A 21082-nucleotide genomic window follows, 5' to 3' on the forward strand; every position below is an offset into this window, starting at 1 on the left:
GTAGTAAGTACTTGCTAATTTAATAAAAACTAAAATAAGAAATAAATAATTTATTTAATTACCATATGATGTGTATCCTTTAATTGTATAAATTTTGTTATATTTTTGCACATTGTATTAAAAAATAAAATAGTAACTAAAATTATTAAAATAATATAATATATCAGATCATAATTTCATAAGATTCTTAAATAAATTATTCCGAGCATGACGCGGGGTATAACACTAGTTGTTGTTAACACCAAAAGTTGGACTCCAAATTCACTGCTTCACGGTGTTCAATCCTCTATTGCTGTTGCAACTTCCTACTAACAGAATTTCAATTCCTTTAAATGATATGCAGCTTCTGACTGCAAACGCTGACTCCAATACATAAATTCTCCGGTATACATACTAAATACTTATGTTTATCCCGTAAAACAATATAATTAAATTTATACATGGGTTTTAGACAAATAAATTAATTTGATCCTAAAATAATAAAATAATCGAAAAATTATGCAATGCTTAGCCTTAGGATATAGACGAAGCAGCAGAAACAATAGTTCCGGGAACAGGGTTTTCGGACACAACAATAACGAAATCAAAAAGTAAGAAGATAAGATTGCATTGAGTTTTGTATAGAATGTAACGGAAGTTTCCCAAAAAATTCGTATCCTTTACAATAACAACTGAACTCACTATTTATAACTATTACTACAATAAATTTGACCTAAGGCCACACTAATTTTAGACCACGCTTAATAAGTGTTGCCAAATATATTTACGGGCACACTTTTTAAGGGGTTGCCATTGCTAAGAGGTTTAGGCCGCGGATTTTAAGCAACACTTGTAAAATGTTCTTTTTAAAAGTGTAGCCAAATGTAAAAATATTTGGCAACACTTATTCCATATGTTGTAAGGCTTTTGAACCGTGCTCTTTATTCATCTTGAAAGCCACTCTTTATAGTAAAAGTTTTAATAAAATCTCTCCCAAAATTTTCCCCCAATTCTAAAGAGGCAAAGAAGACCGCTAAAAAATATTTCCCCAATGAAATTTTCTCAATTCTGCATCATAGCACCACCATGTATGTTGCTTCAAGGCCACCTCCGTTGTTGTTACCCCATTTCACCATCGAACTCCTCGGTGGGCTAGCAGCGACCAAGTCTACCATTCACTTCAAAAACTAAGATAAGGCATTGAAAGAAACTGAGATGGTCTTCCACTGAGTCGACCGCGACACCCACTCAAGCTGCCGCCATCGACTTTCTGCCCCTTTTTTCCTTTATTGAAATGGTTCACTCCGGTTCCATCACTTGTATGTGCTTATCTTGTCAAATCCACTTCTTTTAATCTCTCTTTACTAATACTTTTTGGGTGTTTAAATGCTTTTATTTTAAGATCTGAACATAATTTTGGTACAGATTTTTGGTGTTATACTCTTATTCTTGATAGATTTGAAGTTGTAAAATAAAAAGCCCTAGCTGCACTTGAAGGTTTGTTTAAGGGCTGGTCGTGCTTCCCCCACCTTAATATTTTCAGTTCGAGTGAGGTTAATCATAAATTTTTGTCCTATTAATACATAAATTAGTCTGCGTTCAATTTCTTCTGTGCCTAATGGTTATAGAAACCAACTCAAGATGTAATATTGAAGTGTGTTCAATTTTAGGGAGTTTATGTAGGAGTGAGACTAGAAGATCTGACCATCAACGACACTGGTGGAAGAGTTGGAAATGCTTCTCTGGAGGAGAATGGAGATAGGTGAGGGTTTGATTTTGTACAAAAGAAACTTCAAGTCTCTCGTGTGCATTATTTGATGTTCGTAGATTTAAGGGGGGATGAGTGGTAAGAACAATTTTTTTTAAAAGTAATCCAAACTAGGATGTGAATTTGTGGCTTCCGCTATAACCAAAAATGAGTCTCCATAATATTCTTTTTGCACAACATGACATATGCAAGAAATTAAATCTTGATTGATTTTCTCATGATGAAGTCGATGCTCCTAGCATTTTCCTCTTTGGACAATATCATTACTAAGAGTGATATAATTATATATCGTTTTTTGGTTTTCAGCTCAAAGCTTCTTTCGAGAAAAAAAATATGTTTCCTGATTAGCTTGAGTTAGTTTTTTATCCGTTTTCTTTCCTTTGGGCATATGCTTGATCACTACTAAAAGGTTTTATACTGGATAGGTATGAATATGATATTGTTTTTTATAGGTATAAAAATGGTATCATTCTGGGAAAACTCAGGCCTGGTTTGATTTTTTAGTCATTGTTTGTTTTGTTGTGGTGACAGTCTAGTCTGATAGAAATTGTTCTTGTGATTTTTTTGATATTACCGTTTAGCTGCTAGCATCTACATTTCTTTTCATACTGAGCTGCCTCCATGATCTTCACACTATTTCTATTCAAATAGTGAATTGTCCTCCATTATTATCAAGAGCGGTGTTAATATAAGACTTTGTGAATCAAGTTGTCACGACCTAAAATCTAACCGTCGTGATGACGCCTATCGTGGAATTAGGCAAGCCACAACTCAACATCTCAACACAGAAAACAAAATCTTCGAACATAAAGACGGAAGCAATTTAATAATTTAGGAAAGCCTTTTTGAAAATAGAAATATCCAAAATACGATACAACCCATCCCAAAACTGGGGTGTCACAGAGTACATGGACGTCTAAATCAGAATACAATCCACTACAGTGTCTAGAGAAATAAATTGAAAATACAACTAGTGATAAAGAAGGAGAGTCAAGGCTTGCGAATGCCGTGCAGCTACCTTGGTAGTCTCCGAATTCTGAAGCAGCAATCAGCAACTGTCGCCGTGACCAAAATGTAATGACCCAACCGGTTATTTTTACTTTTAGAACCCAGTTTCCCTAAATAAAACTCCTCGTATGTGCTTTTATAAATTTATGACTTGCGGGGATGGTTGGTTCGGGATTTGGAAGTGTTCGGGTTGAAATCGGAACACTTGGTTCCTTTAGTTGGCTTTAAAATACTAAGTTTGACTTCAGTCAATATTTTGAGAAAACGTCCCCGGAATAGAATTTTGATGATTCCAACAGCTCCGTATGGTGATTTTGGACTTAGGAGCATGTTCGGAATTTTATTTGGAAGTCCGTAGTTAAATTAGGCTTGAAATGGCTAAAATAGGAATTTAAGTTTGGAAGTTTGACCGGGGAGTTGACTTTTTGTTATCGGGGTCGGAATCCAGTTCCGAAAATTTTCATAGCTCAGTTATGTCATTTATGACATGCATGCAAAATTTGAGGTCAATCGTACTTGATTTGATATGTTCCGGCGTCGTTTGTAAAAATTGAAAGTTTCAAAGTTCATTAGGCTTAAATCTATGTGTGATTCGTGTTTTGAGTATTGTTGGATGTGATTTGAAAACTCGACTAAGTTCGTATGATGTATTAGGACTTGTTGGTATATTTGGTTGAGGTCCTGAGAGGCTCGGGTGAGTTTTGTATGCCTAACGGATCATTTTTGGACTTTGCTTGATAGCTGAAGTTATGGTTTCTGCAGGTTCTGGTTTCCTTCTACGCGATCGCGTGAGAAGGTATGTGATCGCGTAGGATTAATTGGGCAGCTGAAAATTTTGTGCTATGCGATCGCGTGGGCGAGTCCGCGATCGCGTAGGTTTGGCAAGCTGTGTTATGCGAACGCGTGGCTAAGACCGCGTTCGCGAAGAGGAAACGAGGCAGAACTTGATCCACACGCTTAACCCTTCGCGATCGCGTAGGTCTAGGAATGCTGTGTTTCGCGATCGCGTGGAGTTATCCGCGATCGCATAAGCTTAATTATGGGCAACCTTGTTTTGTTCTTCGCGATCGCGTGCCTTTTGCAGCAATCGCATAGAAGAAAAAGCCTGGACAAAGAGTTTAAGTTCTAAAAATGGGACTTCTTCCCATTTTTCATTTTTAATGATTTGGAGCTCGGATTGAGGCGAGTTTTGGGAGATTTTCAGAGAAAATATCGGGGTAAGTGTTCTTAACTCAATTTTGGTTAGATTACCCAAATCCATCACTGTTTTTATCAGTTAATTGGTGATTTAAGTTGAAAAATTTTGAAAACCCTCTTGGATAGATTTGAGGATTTGAGGGTCGAATTATTATTGGAATTTAGTCATTTTGGTATGGTTAGACTCGTAGTTGGACGGGCGTTCATATTTCGTAACTTTCGCCGGATTTCGAGACGTGGGCCCCAAGGGTAATTTTTGAGTTAATTTCGGATTTTATTTAAAAATGTAGTATTTTTTTTATGGAATTGATTCTATAATTTTTGTTGACTGTATTGAATTAATTATGACTAGATACGAGTCGATCAGAGTCGGAAAATCGAGAAAAAAATATACTACTTGGTTAAATTGGAGCAAGTCGAGGCAAGTGACTTGTTTAACCTTGTGTGGGAGAAATTTCCCCTAGGATTGGTATTGAAGTGATAAATTGAAATGTGTTGAAAGTCATGTACACGAGGTGACGAGTGTGTACACGGGCTAAATGTGAAAGATTATGTCTTTAAATTGTGTAGATCGTTGTTGCATATTAATTAAATAATTTTACCTTGTTATATTCTTCATCATTGATTTAAATGTTTAAACTTTAAATTTGCTTGAGCTTTTCCTGCTAATTGTTATTACCTGTTTAGTTGAAACTTGGTTTCTTTTATTCTGTGCATTATTTGAAGGGTGATTTTCTTTAAATTAAATATTATTAATATGAATTATTTGACATTTTAAATTTGGTATTGAAGCAACGTACTAAAATTTTGAACTACTATTTTGTTGAGTTATTTATTCCCGAATATTTTTGGGAGATTTCGTACTCATTGTGATGGAGCCGTGCGCTCTTTATTATGGAAAAATATTATTGTTGAATTATTTTTGCATGAGCCGTGAGCTCTTTATTGTGAAAAAATATTATTGTTGAATTATTTTGGCATGAGCCGTGAGCTCTTTATTGTGGAAAAATATCATTGTTGGATTATTTTGGCATGAGTCGTGAGCTCTTTATTATGAAAAAAAATTGTTGTTGATTTATTTTGGCAAATTGAAATATTTGGACACTTGAGGTGCAAATTGTGATATATTGTGATATTGATACGCATGCGGCGGTATAAGGTCTGGGTATTGAAACGCATGCAGTGAGATAAGAGTGGCTTGATACGCGTGGCTAGTACGGGAGACTATTAGAAGTCATGCAGTGTGATAAGGGTGGCTAAAAACGCGGGATGCTATTTCGGAAAAAATATTTTCTTTAAATAAATTGTGAAGGCTCCCGCAGTGATATAAGTAAATGAGATATTGTGAATTTATTTATGATTTGGGACTACGAGGCGGTATCTCGAGAGTGCCCTTGTTGATATTGATTTATGGCCGCAGTTACCTTTGATTATTGTTGTGATTTTCTTAAAGTTGAAAAAAATTTTATTTTGTTTCCGCAAGGTAATAATTGCCATTATTTGGTGTAATTAAATGGTGACATACTACTTGACTCATTTCCATTATCATTTAATCTTATTATATTGTTAAATATTTTACCATTGCCATTATTTATTTTTCCAGTAGGGCCTGACTTGACCTCGTCACTACTTTACAGAGGTTAGGCTTGATAGATAGATAGATAGAGAGAGAGAGAGAGGATAAATTCTTAGAAGCTTGTGACTTATTTCTACCGGGTTTTGGGAGTTGTAATTATTTGATTTATAGTTTATTTATTTCAGATATCTATTATTATTCTGCAATGATAGGCTTACCTAGTCTTAGAGATTAGGTGCCATCATGACCTCCTACGGAGGAAATTTGGGGTCGTGACACAAAAACGCCTGGATCTACACACGAGGTGCATGGAGTAATGTGGGTACATCCAACTCAGTAAGTAACAAGTCCAAATTTTGGACTGAAAGGTAGTAACGAACTCAACCGGTACAGATAAAAAAGAAATAACTGAATAGAAACGTAGGCATGCTTTCAAATTAAATAGGCAACTCAAAACAGTAAAGTGAAGCAGATCCGAACAATGTAAAGAATATAACTTTACTATCTCTGCATGCCAATGTATATGCTGTATGTGATGCACCATGCTATTAGTCTCATGTGCTCACACTCTCGAATGCTCAACCACTCGGTACTGCATATGGCCCTTACGGCCCAAGGAAGATCCATCCCGGAACATATATATCACTGACTATAAGTCACCCAGTACCGAGGAAGGCCAATCCAACCCTGTGGAGAAGATCCATCTCCAGGTATCAAGTACTTCAGACAAGATCCATGTCCAAGGAAGATCCATCCCTCAATAATATCAATCGCGCTTATTGGAGGTGTGTACAGACTCCGGAGGGGCTCCTACAGCCCAAGCGCTATCATAAAATCAGTATAACCGCTGTGGCGTGCAGCTCGATCCCACAACTGTCACTCATAATCAGGCTCTCAGCCTCACTCAGTCATCAATCTCTCCAGTCTCACTCACGGGCTCACAATATCATGAAAACTAGCCCAAAACAATGATATGATGTATCAATAAATAACAATTGAGACGGAGATATGATATGAAATGCATGAACATGACTGAGTACATAATATCAATGAAATCAGTGAGATAACAGCAAGAAACGACCACTAGGGGTCCCAACAGTACCAACATAAAGCCTAAACATGATATCTAGCATGATTGACAGCTCAATTACTTTATCACAAGATGAAAACACGAATATCAACAAAATAGAGTCACTATACAATGCCATGGAATTAACCAGGCCACAATTCTCACGGTGCACGCTCACACGCCCGTCACTTGGCATGTGCGTCACCTCAATACCAATCGTATAACATATAGTTCGGGGTTTAGAACACTCAGAACCAAGTTTGAAAACGTTACTTACCTCAAACCGAGCAAATCCTACTCCGAAATGTCTTTGCCACTCGAATAAGTCTCCAAACGCCCCGAATCTAGCTATAAGCAATATAGTATAATTAATATAGGATACATGAATCAATTCCACAAGAAAAATACGAAATTATAAGCCAAAAATCCGAAATAGGCTCGACCCGCCCCCGAGCCCACACCTCAAAATCCGATAAAAGTCACAAAATCTGAAAGCCCATTCACTCACGAGTCTAACCATACCAAATTTATCAAAATCCGACACCATTTGGTCATCCAAATCCCCAAAATCCACTCTCCAATTCTCAAGCCCTAAACCTACAAATTTCACTTCAAAATCTCACTAATTAGGTGGGGAAATCAATGGGGAAATAAGTTTTATGATCCAAAACGAGTACAAAAAGCTAACCTCAATAATGACCTCGAAAATCTTCTCCAAAACCACCTAAGTCCGAGTCCAAAATGTTGAAATAAGACTAAATTCGCGAACCCTTGCTTTTAAACCTTCTGCCCAGATTTTTTGCATATGCGGACCTATTGTCGCACCTGCGGTGAAAATGCCGCTCCTGTAGAATTCACTTGCACCTCCAGGGACCGCACCTGCGCTCCAGGTTCCTCACCTGCGAACGCGCATCTGCGACCCTGGCCTCGCTTCTGCGGAGTCACTCTATCCTAGCTGCCTCCGCACCTGCGTCCACTTGTCCGCATCTGTGCTACCGCATGTGCGGGGAATTCTTCGCACCTGCGACCCATGCCATTCATGGCCTTGCCCGCATCTGCGATTCATGCCACGCTTCTGCGTGCTCGCACTTGCGGTGCCCAGGTGCAATTACATCAGTAGCTGCTTCAGCAACTCAAAAATCAAGTCCGTTAACCACCCGAAATCTACCCGAGGCCCTCGGGACCTCAACCAAACATGCCAACAAGTCATATAATCCAATACGAACTTAGTCGCACGTTCGAATCACTCAAAACAACACCAAAACACCAATTACACCCGGATTCAAGCCTATAGAACTTCTAAACTTCCGAATTCTACAAACGATGTCGAATCATACCAAACCAAGCCCGATTGACCTCAAATTTTGCACACAAGTCATATTCAATATTACAAACCTACTCCAACTTCCGGAATCAGAATCTGACCCCGATATCAAAAGTCAACCCTCCGGTCAAACTTTCGAAAATTCGACTTTCACCATTTCAAGCCTAAATCAGCTACAAACCTCAAATTCACAGTCCGGACACACTCCTCAGTCCAAAATCACCCTACGGAGCTAACGGGACCGACGAAACTCCATTCTGGAGTCATCTTCATACCATTCTGACTACGGTCAAAATCCTAAGACTTAAGCTTCCATTTTAGGGACTAAGTATCCCAAAACACTCCGAAACCAGAACAAGACCTCCCGACAAGTCACATAAGCAGAAACAGATACGGGGAATGCAGTAAATAGGGGATCAGGGCTAATACGCTCAAAACGACCGGTCGAGTCGTTATATCCTCCCCCACTTAAACATACGTTCGTCCTCGAATGTGCCAAGAGTTGTTTCCAAGCCACCAAATCACTATTCCATCTTACCACGTATGTACCCGGGGTGATCCCACGTCACCCTATCCCATATAGGTCTGATAACACCACATAACTGAAACTTTTTAATTCTACCTAGCCTACAGGCCTTAGAATCCCATTTCCAATATCCGAAATTTCTTATAAGGTCAGAATCCCGCAACCTACACACTGTATAAGTCTGAACAAATTGTACCTAAAGCCGTAACCATAACTCAAATACTTAAAACTTCAAATACCACATAGCTCAAATGCTCGAAGCAATGATTTCTAATTACCGTAGCTGCTCGAAACAACCCCATGCCGGTAATAAACCTCATATCAAACAAGACTCCATTCTAAAACCTTCGTACACCACCGATGATGAAAGAAACACGCAGAGACTTGTAACCATTTATCAGATCCTTCAGTCGTGGAGCTCCCTCTCCTTCGACAAGAGCCATAGCAAATTCCTAAGCCGATTTTTGATATTATCCTTCCAAATATGCCACAATCAAATCTGATAGCACCTATCCTAGATCCGACGACTTCATCTTATCAAATACCAACTACTCTACTGACATGCCACACCAATACTATCTAAAGCCACAACCCGTGTAATCCGTGCACCAATAAGCAACATTCCAAATGTACTCAATCACGAAAATGACTCAAATAAGAGAATCGTCCCGTAAGCTCGACGGGTACCACCGCAACACAATGCTAAAAACCCATCACACGCCGTAGAACCATAAAACACGAACCTAATACAAGGATCATATCTCAACATAACTCTGCCGCAATGCGCGACCACATCCAAACACTGATCCATATGAAGTACCTCAGCCACCATGCTCAAAATCAATAACCACGCGCAAACTAACATCATGTACTCAAAGTGCATTACCATAACCCTGGAGAAGCAAATGACAAAATGCCACACAAACCCGAAAGAACGTAACCAATGCGCAACCACTCATGCATCACCCAAATACCCATCTCGTGCAATTTCCGCTATAAGGCCCCCAATAGAACTGCACCATGGGTGCATACAACCAACGAATCACAACCCCTCGTGGCATAGAAGAGTAACTCACTGAACATATCAAAACACGAATAAGCTTAACAACAACCGAATGGCACATCCCTCAACAATAGCAGTATGGAGCCAACCAATCCGACTCGGTGTAGAATACACATCCTAATTGGGCCTACCAATGGACCCCAAAATCAACTCCGGGCACCCACACATGGATAAATAACCCTCCGAAATCCCACGATGACTGAATCATAACATATACTATCGTCTAGCTAGCTCCAGCCATGACTTCATAGTCCACAACCATGGAAACAACCTGCTCTTGAGAACTCCCAGCCTCCAAATTCATATAACACACGAATCCCATATCTGATCCCAACTCCACCGCCAGAATGTCTAACACATCTCTCATACACGATCATCCCACGAGGAATACTCCTAAAATTCTTCCGTGCCACATAGCAAAATTGAATATCAGCAGTCGATCAACCAGGAAAGTACCGCAATACCAATGAACATCCGTAAATCAAAACACAATGCCTCTTTCAATCGCGCACCCCTCTTAGGGATTACCGAGCAACTATAACATTCATCTAAATATACAACACTGACCATTCTGTCTAGAATTTGTGAACTTGCCTTCAAGAATGAACTGTCACCTTGTACATGTGAATCTTAATCCTGCACAACACACCACATCTATCATGCCATCATCATACTGGTCTAGCCTACTACCCAGTTGTCCTATTTACTTCGAGTTTCTTCTAAATTATCCTCAATTTGATACTTCTCCTTGTCAGAACTCCACGATCCTTACCCAAAGCTCACTACAAGACACCCTAACATAACACCACACCACCATAAGGCCTATAAGCCATTGTACTCTTCTTAAGTGCCTCCATAAATGCCTCAACTATAATGCTCACTCTAAAAATACCTTACGCGAATTTAAAATTATTCTTCTTACCTTTTTTATACTAAAATGTAGAATCCATAATCATACAGAATTACTGCAAATTCCGGCACCATTAAATGTAATTTCAGATTCTAAATTGCACCGCCCAAACGGGCTAAAAGACACATGCCTCATTAGCATAGCAACGCTTGAAGGGGTAACTCTTCCTTAACACCACCGATCAAATTCACACTCCGTGCGCACTACGCCCTTCAAAATAACAATTTAATCATTTCATGATTTTTCATAAAGTGCGATATAACCCACATTAAAGAAATTTTCTTACTCAAGTCATCCACGATATCAACCTCTGCAAGTCATAACCAATCAACAAGTATGCCTTAGCCCAACAACTAATACCCTACAAAATTGTGCAATCAAATCATAGATAGCAGACTCCCCCACTTGGCTCAAAGCCATATAACAAAACATCTGATAACTCACCATACCCAAGATAACATCTAAATTGACCATACTAAGCAATAAGAGATCTACTCTAGTCTCCAGACTCCCAATAGTCACCACACATGACCGATATACACGGTCCATAATGACAGTATTGCCCACCGGCGTAGACACATAAACATGTGAAACTAGAGACTCACGAGGCATATCCAGACAATGAGCAAAATGCGAGGACACATATGAATAAGTGGGACCAGGGTCAAATAATACAGAGGTATCTCTATGGCAAACTAAGACAATACCTGCAATCACAACATCCGAAGCAATGGTATGGTAGGGAGTGCGTAGAAACGGGCTTGACCTCCACCTGATCGGCCTCCCCCTCTATGGCTACCCCTAGCTGACTGAGCTCCACTACCGATATGGCTAGGCGGGTGGTAAAGTAACTGGTGCCGAAGTCGAAGACTAACTCCTCTACTGAGATGAACCTCCCAAAAGGCGGGGACAATGCCTTTTGATATGACCCAAATCTCCGCACTCAAAGCAACCTCTCTCTGCAAATGGCGGTGGGGACTGAAGGGAACCCCGAGCACCAGAATAACTGCTAGAAGGTCTTGACACAGATGAACCCTGAGCAGATGATGCATGAGACGAACTCTGAGCTGGTAGTGAACTGAATGAAGACTGGCCCTACTGATAGCTGTGTGCACCATGGCCAGATGATGCACCACGGTGAACCGGGTGAGTCGTCTGACCATGTCTGAAAGGACGACCCCTACCGTGGTGGAACTGACCCCCAAAAGGAACACCGCTGAATCCACCTTGTCCACGAGGCCTCTTGGCCTCCCTCTCAACCCGCTCCTGGCTGCGAACCATCTCAATCTGACGAGTAATATCGACAACCTCATCAAATGTAGCACCAGATACTCTCTCTCTAGTCATAAGCAATCGCAGCTGAAACGGGAGGCCATCTATGAACCTCCTGATCCTTTCCCTGTCTGTGGGAACCAACCAGATAGCATGACGGGCCAACTCTGAAAATCTCATCTCATACTGCATCACAGACATATAACCTGACGAAGTTGCTCGAACTACCTGTGCAACTCCTCTCTGCGGGACTGAGGCATGAACTTCTCCAGAAAGAGAACGGAGAACTGCTGCCAGGTAAAGGGTGCTGCGCCGACCGGCCTATGCCTCTCGTAATCCTCCCACCAACTGAAGGCAGCCCCAGAGAACTGAAAAATAGTGAACGAGACCCCACCGGTCTCTAGAATACCGGTTGTACGGAGTATCCTCTGACACCTATCCAAGAAGCCATGCGCATCCTCTCCCTCTGCACCACTGAAAGATGGAGGCCGGAGCCTCCCAAACCTCTCCAATCTACGCTGCTCATCCTCGGGCATAGCAGGAATCACATAGTCCTGAGCAGCTGCAACCGGCTGGGCTGGTAGTGCCCCCGATATATGGAGTCCCTGTACCACCTGCTATGGTGTGCGGGCGGCGGGAGTCTGGTCCACATGGTCAGAATCTGAGCTAAGGCCTCCTGAAGGCCTGGAATCACAATGGGCACAGGTGGTGCCTGAGCTGGTCCCACCGGCTCATCCACAACTGGAGCCTGCTCCAGAATTGGGGCAATGGGTGGATCTGCAGGTGCTGCCTTAGCTACGGTACGAGCTGAACCTTTGCCCCTACCACGACCTCTACCGCGACCTCGGCCTCTCGCGGCCCTGACTGGTGGTACTGGTGGCTGTCTAACCCGCCCCGTAGTATGCGTCCTTACCATCTGTGAGAGAATTAGAACAACAAAAATTTAGTTACCAGAATCAAAAGATTCGCACGACTAGAATTGAAGAATGTGAAGTTTCCTAATGGTTTGGCAGCCTCTCGAAGATAAGTACAGACGTCTCCGTACTGATCTATAAGACTCTACTAAACTTGCTCATGACTCATGAGACCTATGTAACCAAGGCTCTGATACCAAGTTGTCACGACCCAAAATCTAACCGTCGTAATGGCGCCTATCGTGGAACTAGGCAAGCCACAACTCAATATTTCAACACAGAAAAATAAATCTTTGAACATAAAGACGGAAGCAATTTAATAATTTAGGAAAGCCTTTTTGAAAATTAAAATATCCAAAATACGACACAACCCATCCCAAAACCGGGGTGTCACAGAGTACATGAGCGTCTAAATTAGAATACAGTCCACTATAGTGTCTAGAGAAATAAACTGAAAATAAAACTAGTGATAAAGAAGGAGAGTCAAGGCCTACGAACGCCGTGCACCTACCTTGGTAGTCTCCGAACTCTGAAGCCACAATCAGCAACTGCCGCCGTGACAAAAAATGCCTAGATCTACACACGAGGTGCATGGAGTAACGTGAGTACATCCAACTCAGTAAGTAACAAGTACAAACTTTGGACTGAAAGGTAGTGACGAACTCAATTGGTACAGATAAAATAGAAATAACTGAACAGAAACGTAGGCATGCTTTCAAATTAATAGGCAACTCAAAACAGTAAAGTGAAGCAGATCCGAATAGTGTAAAGAATATAACTCTGCTATCTCTACATGCCAATGCACATGCTGTATATGATGCGCCATGCTGTCAGCCTCATGTGCTCACACTCTCAAATGCTCAACCACTCGCACTGTATATGGCCCATACGACCCAGGGAAGATCCATCCCGGAATATATACATCACTGACTATGAGTCACCTAGTACCGAGGAAGGCCAATCCAGCCCTGTGGAGAAGATCCATCTTCAGGTATCAAGTACTTCAGACAATATCCATGTCCAGGGAAGATCCAACCCTCAATAATATCAACCGCGCTTATTGGGGGTGTGTACAGACTCCGGAGGGGCTCATAAAATCAGTATAACCGCTGCGGCGTGCAGCCCGATCCCACAACTGTCACTCATAATTAGGCTCTCAGCCTCACTCAGTCATCAATCTATCCAGTCTCACTCACGGGCTCACAATATCATGAAAACTATCCCGAAATAATGATATGATGTATCAATAAATAACAAATAAGACGGAGATATGATATGAAATGCATAAACATGACTGAGTACATAATATCAATGAAATTAGTGAGATGACAATAAGAAACGACCACTAGGGGTCCCAACAGTACCAACATAAAGCCTAAACATGATATCTAAGCATGATTGACAACTCAATTACTTTATCACAAGATGAAAACACGAATATCAACAAAATAGAGTCACTATACAGTGCCATGGAATCAACCAGGCCACAATTCTCATGGTGCACGCTCGCACGCCCGTCACTTGACATGTGCGTCACCTCAATACCAATCGTATAGCATATAGTTCGGGGTTTCGAACCCTCAGAACTAAGTTTGAAAGCGCTACTTACCTCAAATCGAGCAAATCCTACTCCGAAATGCCTTTGCCCCTCGAATTAGTCTCCAAACGCCCCGAATCTAGCTACAAGCAGTACAGTATAATTAATATAGGCTAAAGGAATCAATTCCACAAGACAAATACAAAATTATAAGCCAAAATCCGAAATAGGCTCGATCCGGCCCCCGGGCCCACGCCTCCAAATCTGACAAAAGTCATAAAAGTCGAAAGCCCATTCACTCACGAGTCTAATCATACTAAATTTATCAAAATCTAACACCATTTGGTCATCCAAATCCCCAAAATCCACTCTCCAATTCTCAAGCCCTAACCCCACAAATTTCACTTCAAAATCTCACTAATTAGGTGAGGAAACCTATGGGGAAATACGTTTTATGATCCAAAACGAGTACAAGAAGCTTACCTCAATAATCACCTCGAAAATCTTCTCCAAAATCGCCTAAGTCCGAGTCCAAAATGTTGAAATAAGACTAAATTCGCGAACCCTTGCTTTTAAACCTTCTGCCTAGACTTTTCGCATCTGCGGACCTATTGTCGCACCTGCGATGCCGCATCTGCGACGCCGCATCTGCGGTGAAAATGCTGCTCCTGCGGAAGTCACTTGCACCTCCAGGACCCGCACCTGTACTCCATGTTCCGCACCTGCGAATGCGCATCTGCGGCCCTGGCCTCACTTCTGCGGAGTCACTCTATCCTAGCTGCCTCTGCACCTGCGTCCACTTGTCCGTATCTGCTCTGCCGTATGTGCGGGAAATTCTTCGCACCTGCGACCTTGTCCTTCATGGCCTTGCCCGCATCTGCGATTCATGCCACGCTTCTGCGTGCTCGCACCTGCGGTGCCCACTCCGCAGGTGCGGTTACACCAGTAGCTGCTTCATCAATTCAAAAATCAAGTTCGTTAACCACCCGAAATCTACCCGAGGCCCCCAGGACCTCAACCAAACATGTCAACAAGTCATATAACCCAATACGAACTTAGTCGAACCTTCGAATCACTCAAAACAACACCAAAACACCGATTACATCCGGATTCAAGCCTATAGAATTTCTAAACTTCCGAATTCTACAAACGATGCCGAATCATACCAAACCATGCCCGATTGACCTCAAATTTTGCAAACAGGTCATATTCAATATTACAGATGTATTCTAACTTCCGGAATCTGAATCCGACCCCGATATCAAAAGTCAACCCCCCGGTCAAACTTCCGAAAATTCGACTTTTGCCATTTCAAGCCTAAATCAGCTACAGACCTCAGATTCACACTCCGGACATACTCATGAGTCCAAAATCACCCCACAGAGCTAACAGAATTAATGGAACTCCATTCCGGAGTCATCTTCACACCATTCTGACTACGATCAAAATCCTAAGAATTAAGCTTCCGTATTAGGGACTAAGTGTCCCAAAACCAGAACAAGACCTCCTCGGGCTAATACGCTTAAAACGACCGGTCGAGTCATTACACAAGTAGCTGATATTCCTATAGTGCAACAATTTTGTGATATGAGGAATAATCTTACATTAGTAATCTAACTTATATTATTAGGTTCCTTTATTTCTCCATGCTTGAGAATGTTTCTTAGCTAGAGGAATTACTAAATGGTTACATGTTTCAGTGATTTTTGTGATATTAAAAACTTAAAACTAGTTCTGCTATTCTTCTTTTTATTTTTTTTCTTCTTATGTTCAAAAGAGTAAGTAACTTTTTAAGTGTTCCAAGCAGAAGTGTGTCGTAGGATAATGAGTGAACTGTAGGTACTTTTTCTGTGTAAGACTATTACATTTTGTAGTACTGAGTTGTGGTTATTCATTAACGTATTCAGGAAGCTTACTTGATGAGTTTTAGTGTGAGTTGGACTTTCCCTTGATATTTTGGTTGTTGGTTCTGTAATCACATGAAGAAGAGGCGCACATTGGCAAAATATGCGCAAAGCAGAGAAATGCACTCGACAAGGTTACTTAGCAATATCTGGTATTCTTCTATTCAACCATATAATTGTTTTATCTTTTAAGCTTCTTGCTAGTAGAATTGTGAAATATATGCTACCGTTGACCTGAAACTGAGATTTTACTCACAAGTTCTTTTCTCTAAAATCAGTGCTCCATCATAACACCAGTTCAACTTCATTAGAATGTTTTATGTTTTCATACCACCTAAAAATTAGAAATTGATGTATGTTTCATACCACTTGGAAGTTTATGCATTTATGTATAGCATTTTTCTATTTTTCCATTTCTTCACAGTGGTTTTGCATTTTTTTTCACTTAAAACTATAATCGTTTAATCTCATTCCTTAGCTCATCTCTGAGGACATTCATAGGGCAAAGTGTAATGCATCTTACCTAGATATCTGTTAAATCAAATGAATTATTTTCATGTACATAGAACATATAATTTTCAAGTATCATGCAAGAGAGGCCACACATACATTCAGAATTATTTCTTTCTGACAGAGATAGGGTGTACGGATACCTTTCAAATGTCATCTTCTATGTTGATAATGTTGTGCATCTGTATCATGATTGCGTTAAACTTGGGATTCCCCGATGAGAAGTGTGCTAAGTCGGATAGTTTGCTATTACATATTTTATCAGAAGCTCACTATTAAGTTTTTAGTCCTAAATGACGAGGCCAACTTAAACAGGATTGTATAAAGTTACTCGCTCGGGGTGGTGTAAAGTGCTTTTTGTCAACTACTCACCGAAACTTGTAAGAAATTCTTCTGAAACATCATGAATAAATATGTTGTATAGGTGTTTCTATTTGTCCCCTCATCCATTGTCTCCTGCTTTGATAGTGTTACTTTTACTCTGTTAAGTGTTTTGCTTTTGATTGTTGAAAATATGAGTGCAATTTTTAGTTTGACTTTTCAATTGCATACTAGTGATTTCTATCTAACTTTAATTCCATTTTAAATGTTTAGGAAAAATTTGGGGATGAAATTGAAAATGGTGGCCTAATGTCAAATTAATTTTTCGGAAGAAAATGATGAAGAGTTTTGGACAATTATGATGTTTGTGGTTCACTATGAATATATATAGTTTTGTAAAGTTAATGGCCAGTGGGCGCCTTGAAGCAATTGATTTTATTATTTGATGTAGTATATGAAATATTTATTTTTTGAAGTTCATTACAAGTACATGCATTTGAATTATTTTTTGTTACTTCTTAGAGATTTAAATTAATTAATGTAGTGTTTGAGATCTCCATAGTAAAGTTAATATGTTTGAAATAAATGTGATTATCGAATATATGTAAACAAAATTTAATTTTTAAACACAAAATTGCAACTTGGATATTAGTTAAAATATGACAATTGTCACGCTTCAAAGTGTGGCCTTAGGGTATGACAAAAATGTGGCGTGTATAGTAATAAAGGCCACGCATTATAAATGTTGCTATAGGAGCAACACTTGAAAATGGTGGCCTATAAGGTAACAAAAGACACGCTTCAAAAGTATAGCTATAGGATAAGAAAAGGGTGGCCATTGTAAACCGTGGTCTTTACCTCATGAAAAGCGTTGCCTTAGGACAAAGGTTACGCTTACTTATGCCACCCCCTAAAAACCGTTACTTTACGTCAAAAAGTGTGGCCGTTGATCAAGGGCCACACTTTCTGATAGTTTAGGCCACACTTCTTGGGTGTGGTTAAAGGACTAAAAAATGTTGGATCGTGTCCTTCTTTAATGTCAATTACGAGGAACATTGATGAAGATGCAACGGTGAACATAAATGTCAAATTCCCTGTAACGGGTAATTGCTCTTAATGCCGGGGAATATTCTTTATAAAATTCTACCGGGCAAAAGAGCATTTATCACATCTTTATGAACGTTATTCTTTCCGGTGACAAACGAAACAGTTGCCTTCGGTCTTTGGCCATCCCCGTCTTGGGTTCCACGTGTCCCTTTTTTGGACCGTCACGTGTCATAGCATATTTTACCCTATATAGATAGTACCCCTGCTTTTCGGTGACATAACTTTGTGTTACCGGAAAGTTGGTAGAAACACTCTTTTGGCGAAAATCACTATAATTCCCTCTGAAGGCTTTTGACGGTTGATTAGACGCATGTCTCTCCGCGTTTAATGCCCCGAACACGCGTCATCCTATAATTCAACACAACTTTTGCCGATTATAGAGGTATTCATGGCCATAAATTTAGCCGCCAAAACTTTTACTTATACGTATCAATATTCTCCCTTATACTTCATAATTTTTCAAGCTTCCCTTATCTAACTTGCATCCTGCTCTTCATCTTTTCTCTAATTCTCTTCAAACAAAAAACCTTCTCCTTCTTCCATAAAATGGCTTCTTCCTCAAAGCGTGCTGGTTTTTCAAAGAGCAAGAACAAGGCCGAAGACTCTTCTCCTCCAACAGTGGGCTCCATCATCCCTAAAAGTCTTATTACCATAAAAGACTCCGAAGAGAAATTTTCTACTGCTAACTCTCGTACATGGGCCGTCAGTAGGTATCCTTCTTCCATACGTCCTTCTAGCATTCATGCTGTGAAGGAAGACTGCTGCTGTCATGAATTAAATATTATTACTCCTGATCTATTGGAGCGAGTCACCCTACCCAAGGAGGGTTTTACATATTTTTACACGTATCCCTTACTTTGGGTGTGTTCTCTTTGAGCGGAGAGCTTGACTCCATGATTGCGGAGTTTTGCCTCCGCTACTAAGTGCGTTTGGCATAAGTAAGTCTTTCTGTGTGGAGGACGGTTGCTTGCCTTTGGCGTTTGTGTCAGGAGACTAGGGAGGAGCTAACCTTAGCTCATATGATGAATCTCTATTCTCCCAAAATCTTCCGTGGGGGAATGATAAAACTCTACAAGCATTGCCACCATGCTCTGTTGTCTAGCATGGATGATGACAACGGCCATGGGTGGATGCAACTACCACCAACGACATCATTCTGGCAACGACTCCATCCTTTCCGGCCGCTTGGAACTGCACTCCTAAGCTCTTTGTTTAGTGTTTCCTTTTACTAAATATTTTTCTATAGCCGTATTGATCCTCCATCCTTCGCTTGTTTCAGCAACTCGATGGATCTCATCGGCGATTGAAGGTTTAGATCGGTGGTAGCGATGATGGCTGGCCCTAAGTCATCTCTAGAAGCGATGGTGACTGGCCCTCCTTCTGGGCTGGTCATAGACACCGTGACGATCGACGATGATGAAGAAGCTAGTGATGAGGGAGCTTCTCTACGTAGAAGATGACAATCCTCATTATCTCAACATGATGCTCGACCTGTTGAGATAGTTACACCAACCGAGGACGATGAATCGACACTTTGGGGAGAGTTTGATTTGGTAGATAATGTCAACTCCCATTTTCGGGCCCCAATTGCTGTGCCCGGTACTGCAGGGCTGAGTACCAGGTCCCTGCCGTCTTTGATTGGCGAGCATCCAATAACCAACACTGCATTTGATGCAGCCCCTTCTCACTCTTCAACTCTATCAACTTCATCTCCATCTTCACCAACACCAGCAACTGCTACATCACTTCCATCTTCATCGACTCTTCCACCAACAATTGCTACATCATCTCCACCAGCCGCACCTGATGATCTCATCCAATTTAACACCTCAATTCAAGGTTATGAAATGGTTGAATGCAATGATAATACCCAACAAGAGTCGGGGTCGATTTCCAAATGGAGCTATATATGGGAGTTAGAAGTATATATTGTAGTATGTGAATTTTACTATCTCAATTTACACTTCCACAAATTGGGGTTGTTTCTATATCTAATTTAAAACTAAGATTGCAAAGTTAAGAAATAAAACTAAGAAATTATTTTTGTTGTTTCTCAAGTTATGTAAAAAGCCTAGGGCTATGACCATCGCCTAGGTGTTTGCCTAGTGGGATATAAACCTTAATGCTTGTTTTATTGATTAGGGTATGTTATAGCTATCAACACTCAATTACCCACTCATGCTTGAAATCGAAGAAAAAAAAGAAGAAATAATAATTAAACTCATATTGCAAGATTAAAATGATAAAATCTATGTTAAAATAGCTCAAAATATGAAAACTTCTAAAAGAAGTAAAGAGAAATGGCTACTGTAGCTGCTAATGTCAAAAGTTGACCTAAAATTGCAAAACTTGTCTATTTATACAAGGCTGGAAATATCAGACAAAAATGCCCTTCGGGAGGTTCTGCGACTGTACAATTCCATGTGCGGTCCGCAGAGTTCTTCAACTTGTAGGAACTAGAGATCTGCGGCCGCGAGGCCTTCTTTTTATGATCCGTAGAATTGTAACTACGGTTGTATCTTGCTCTTCTGCGGTCCGCACAATTATATCTGCGGCCGCGTAGCATTTCTTTTGCGGCCACACAATTCCTGTGCGGATCGCACTTCTGGGAGACTTGGAATGCACATTCTCTGAACTTTTGTTCCTATCCATCTTCTACGGCTGCACAATTCATGTGCAGACCGCACTTTGCACAAAGATCTGCTGCCCTTTTCTTCATCATCTGCGGCCGCAAATGATATTCTGCGGTCTGCACTTCTGAGCTTCTGTGTCTTTTATGGACTTGAGTTTGCATTACTCCTTTTTGAGTTGGATTTCATCTCGGGAGTCCATCTTCCAATATTTCTGCAATTTAGCATTTTATCAGTTTTCAGGAACACAATTAAACGCTTTTGGACTAAAATAAAAGCTAAAAGGCGCTAATAAGTAGTCAAAATTCTCACTTATCAACTCTCCCAAACTTAATTTTTTGCTTGTCCTCAAGCAAATAAATTAGTTCCCACCTCCACAAATTAAGGGCCATTCAAACTAATCAAAGGTGAGTCATTCACACATCAATTAGGACCAACAATTACCCACACCATTTATCAATTATCAA

The 21082-nt window shown here is 40.5% G+C and overlaps 1 long non-coding RNA gene across 3 annotated transcripts; it reads left to right on the forward strand.

The window, feature by feature from the left end:
• The first annotated feature begins 846 nt into the window (after positions 1 to 846).
• Positions 847 to 17430, forward strand: LOC104088984 (uncharacterized). 3 transcript variants are annotated; one of them, XR_004505018.2, is made up of 4 exons: positions 847 to 1532; positions 1650 to 1741; positions 16051 to 16199; positions 17152 to 17430. It is a non-coding gene; the product is annotated as an uncharacterized lncRNA (long non-coding RNA). The 3 variants fall into 3 exon arrangements; XR_004505020.2 differs by having other exon boundaries at positions 850 to 1298; XR_001967871.3 differs by having other exon boundaries at positions 854 to 1741.
• The last annotated feature ends 3652 nt before the right edge of the window (positions 17431 to 21082 follow it).

This window comes from Nicotiana tomentosiformis, chromosome 7 (genome assembly GCF_000390325.3).
Source record: "Nicotiana tomentosiformis chromosome 7, ASM39032v3, whole genome shotgun sequence".
NCBI classification, from domain to species: Eukaryota; Viridiplantae; Streptophyta; class Magnoliopsida; order Solanales; family Solanaceae; genus Nicotiana; species Nicotiana tomentosiformis.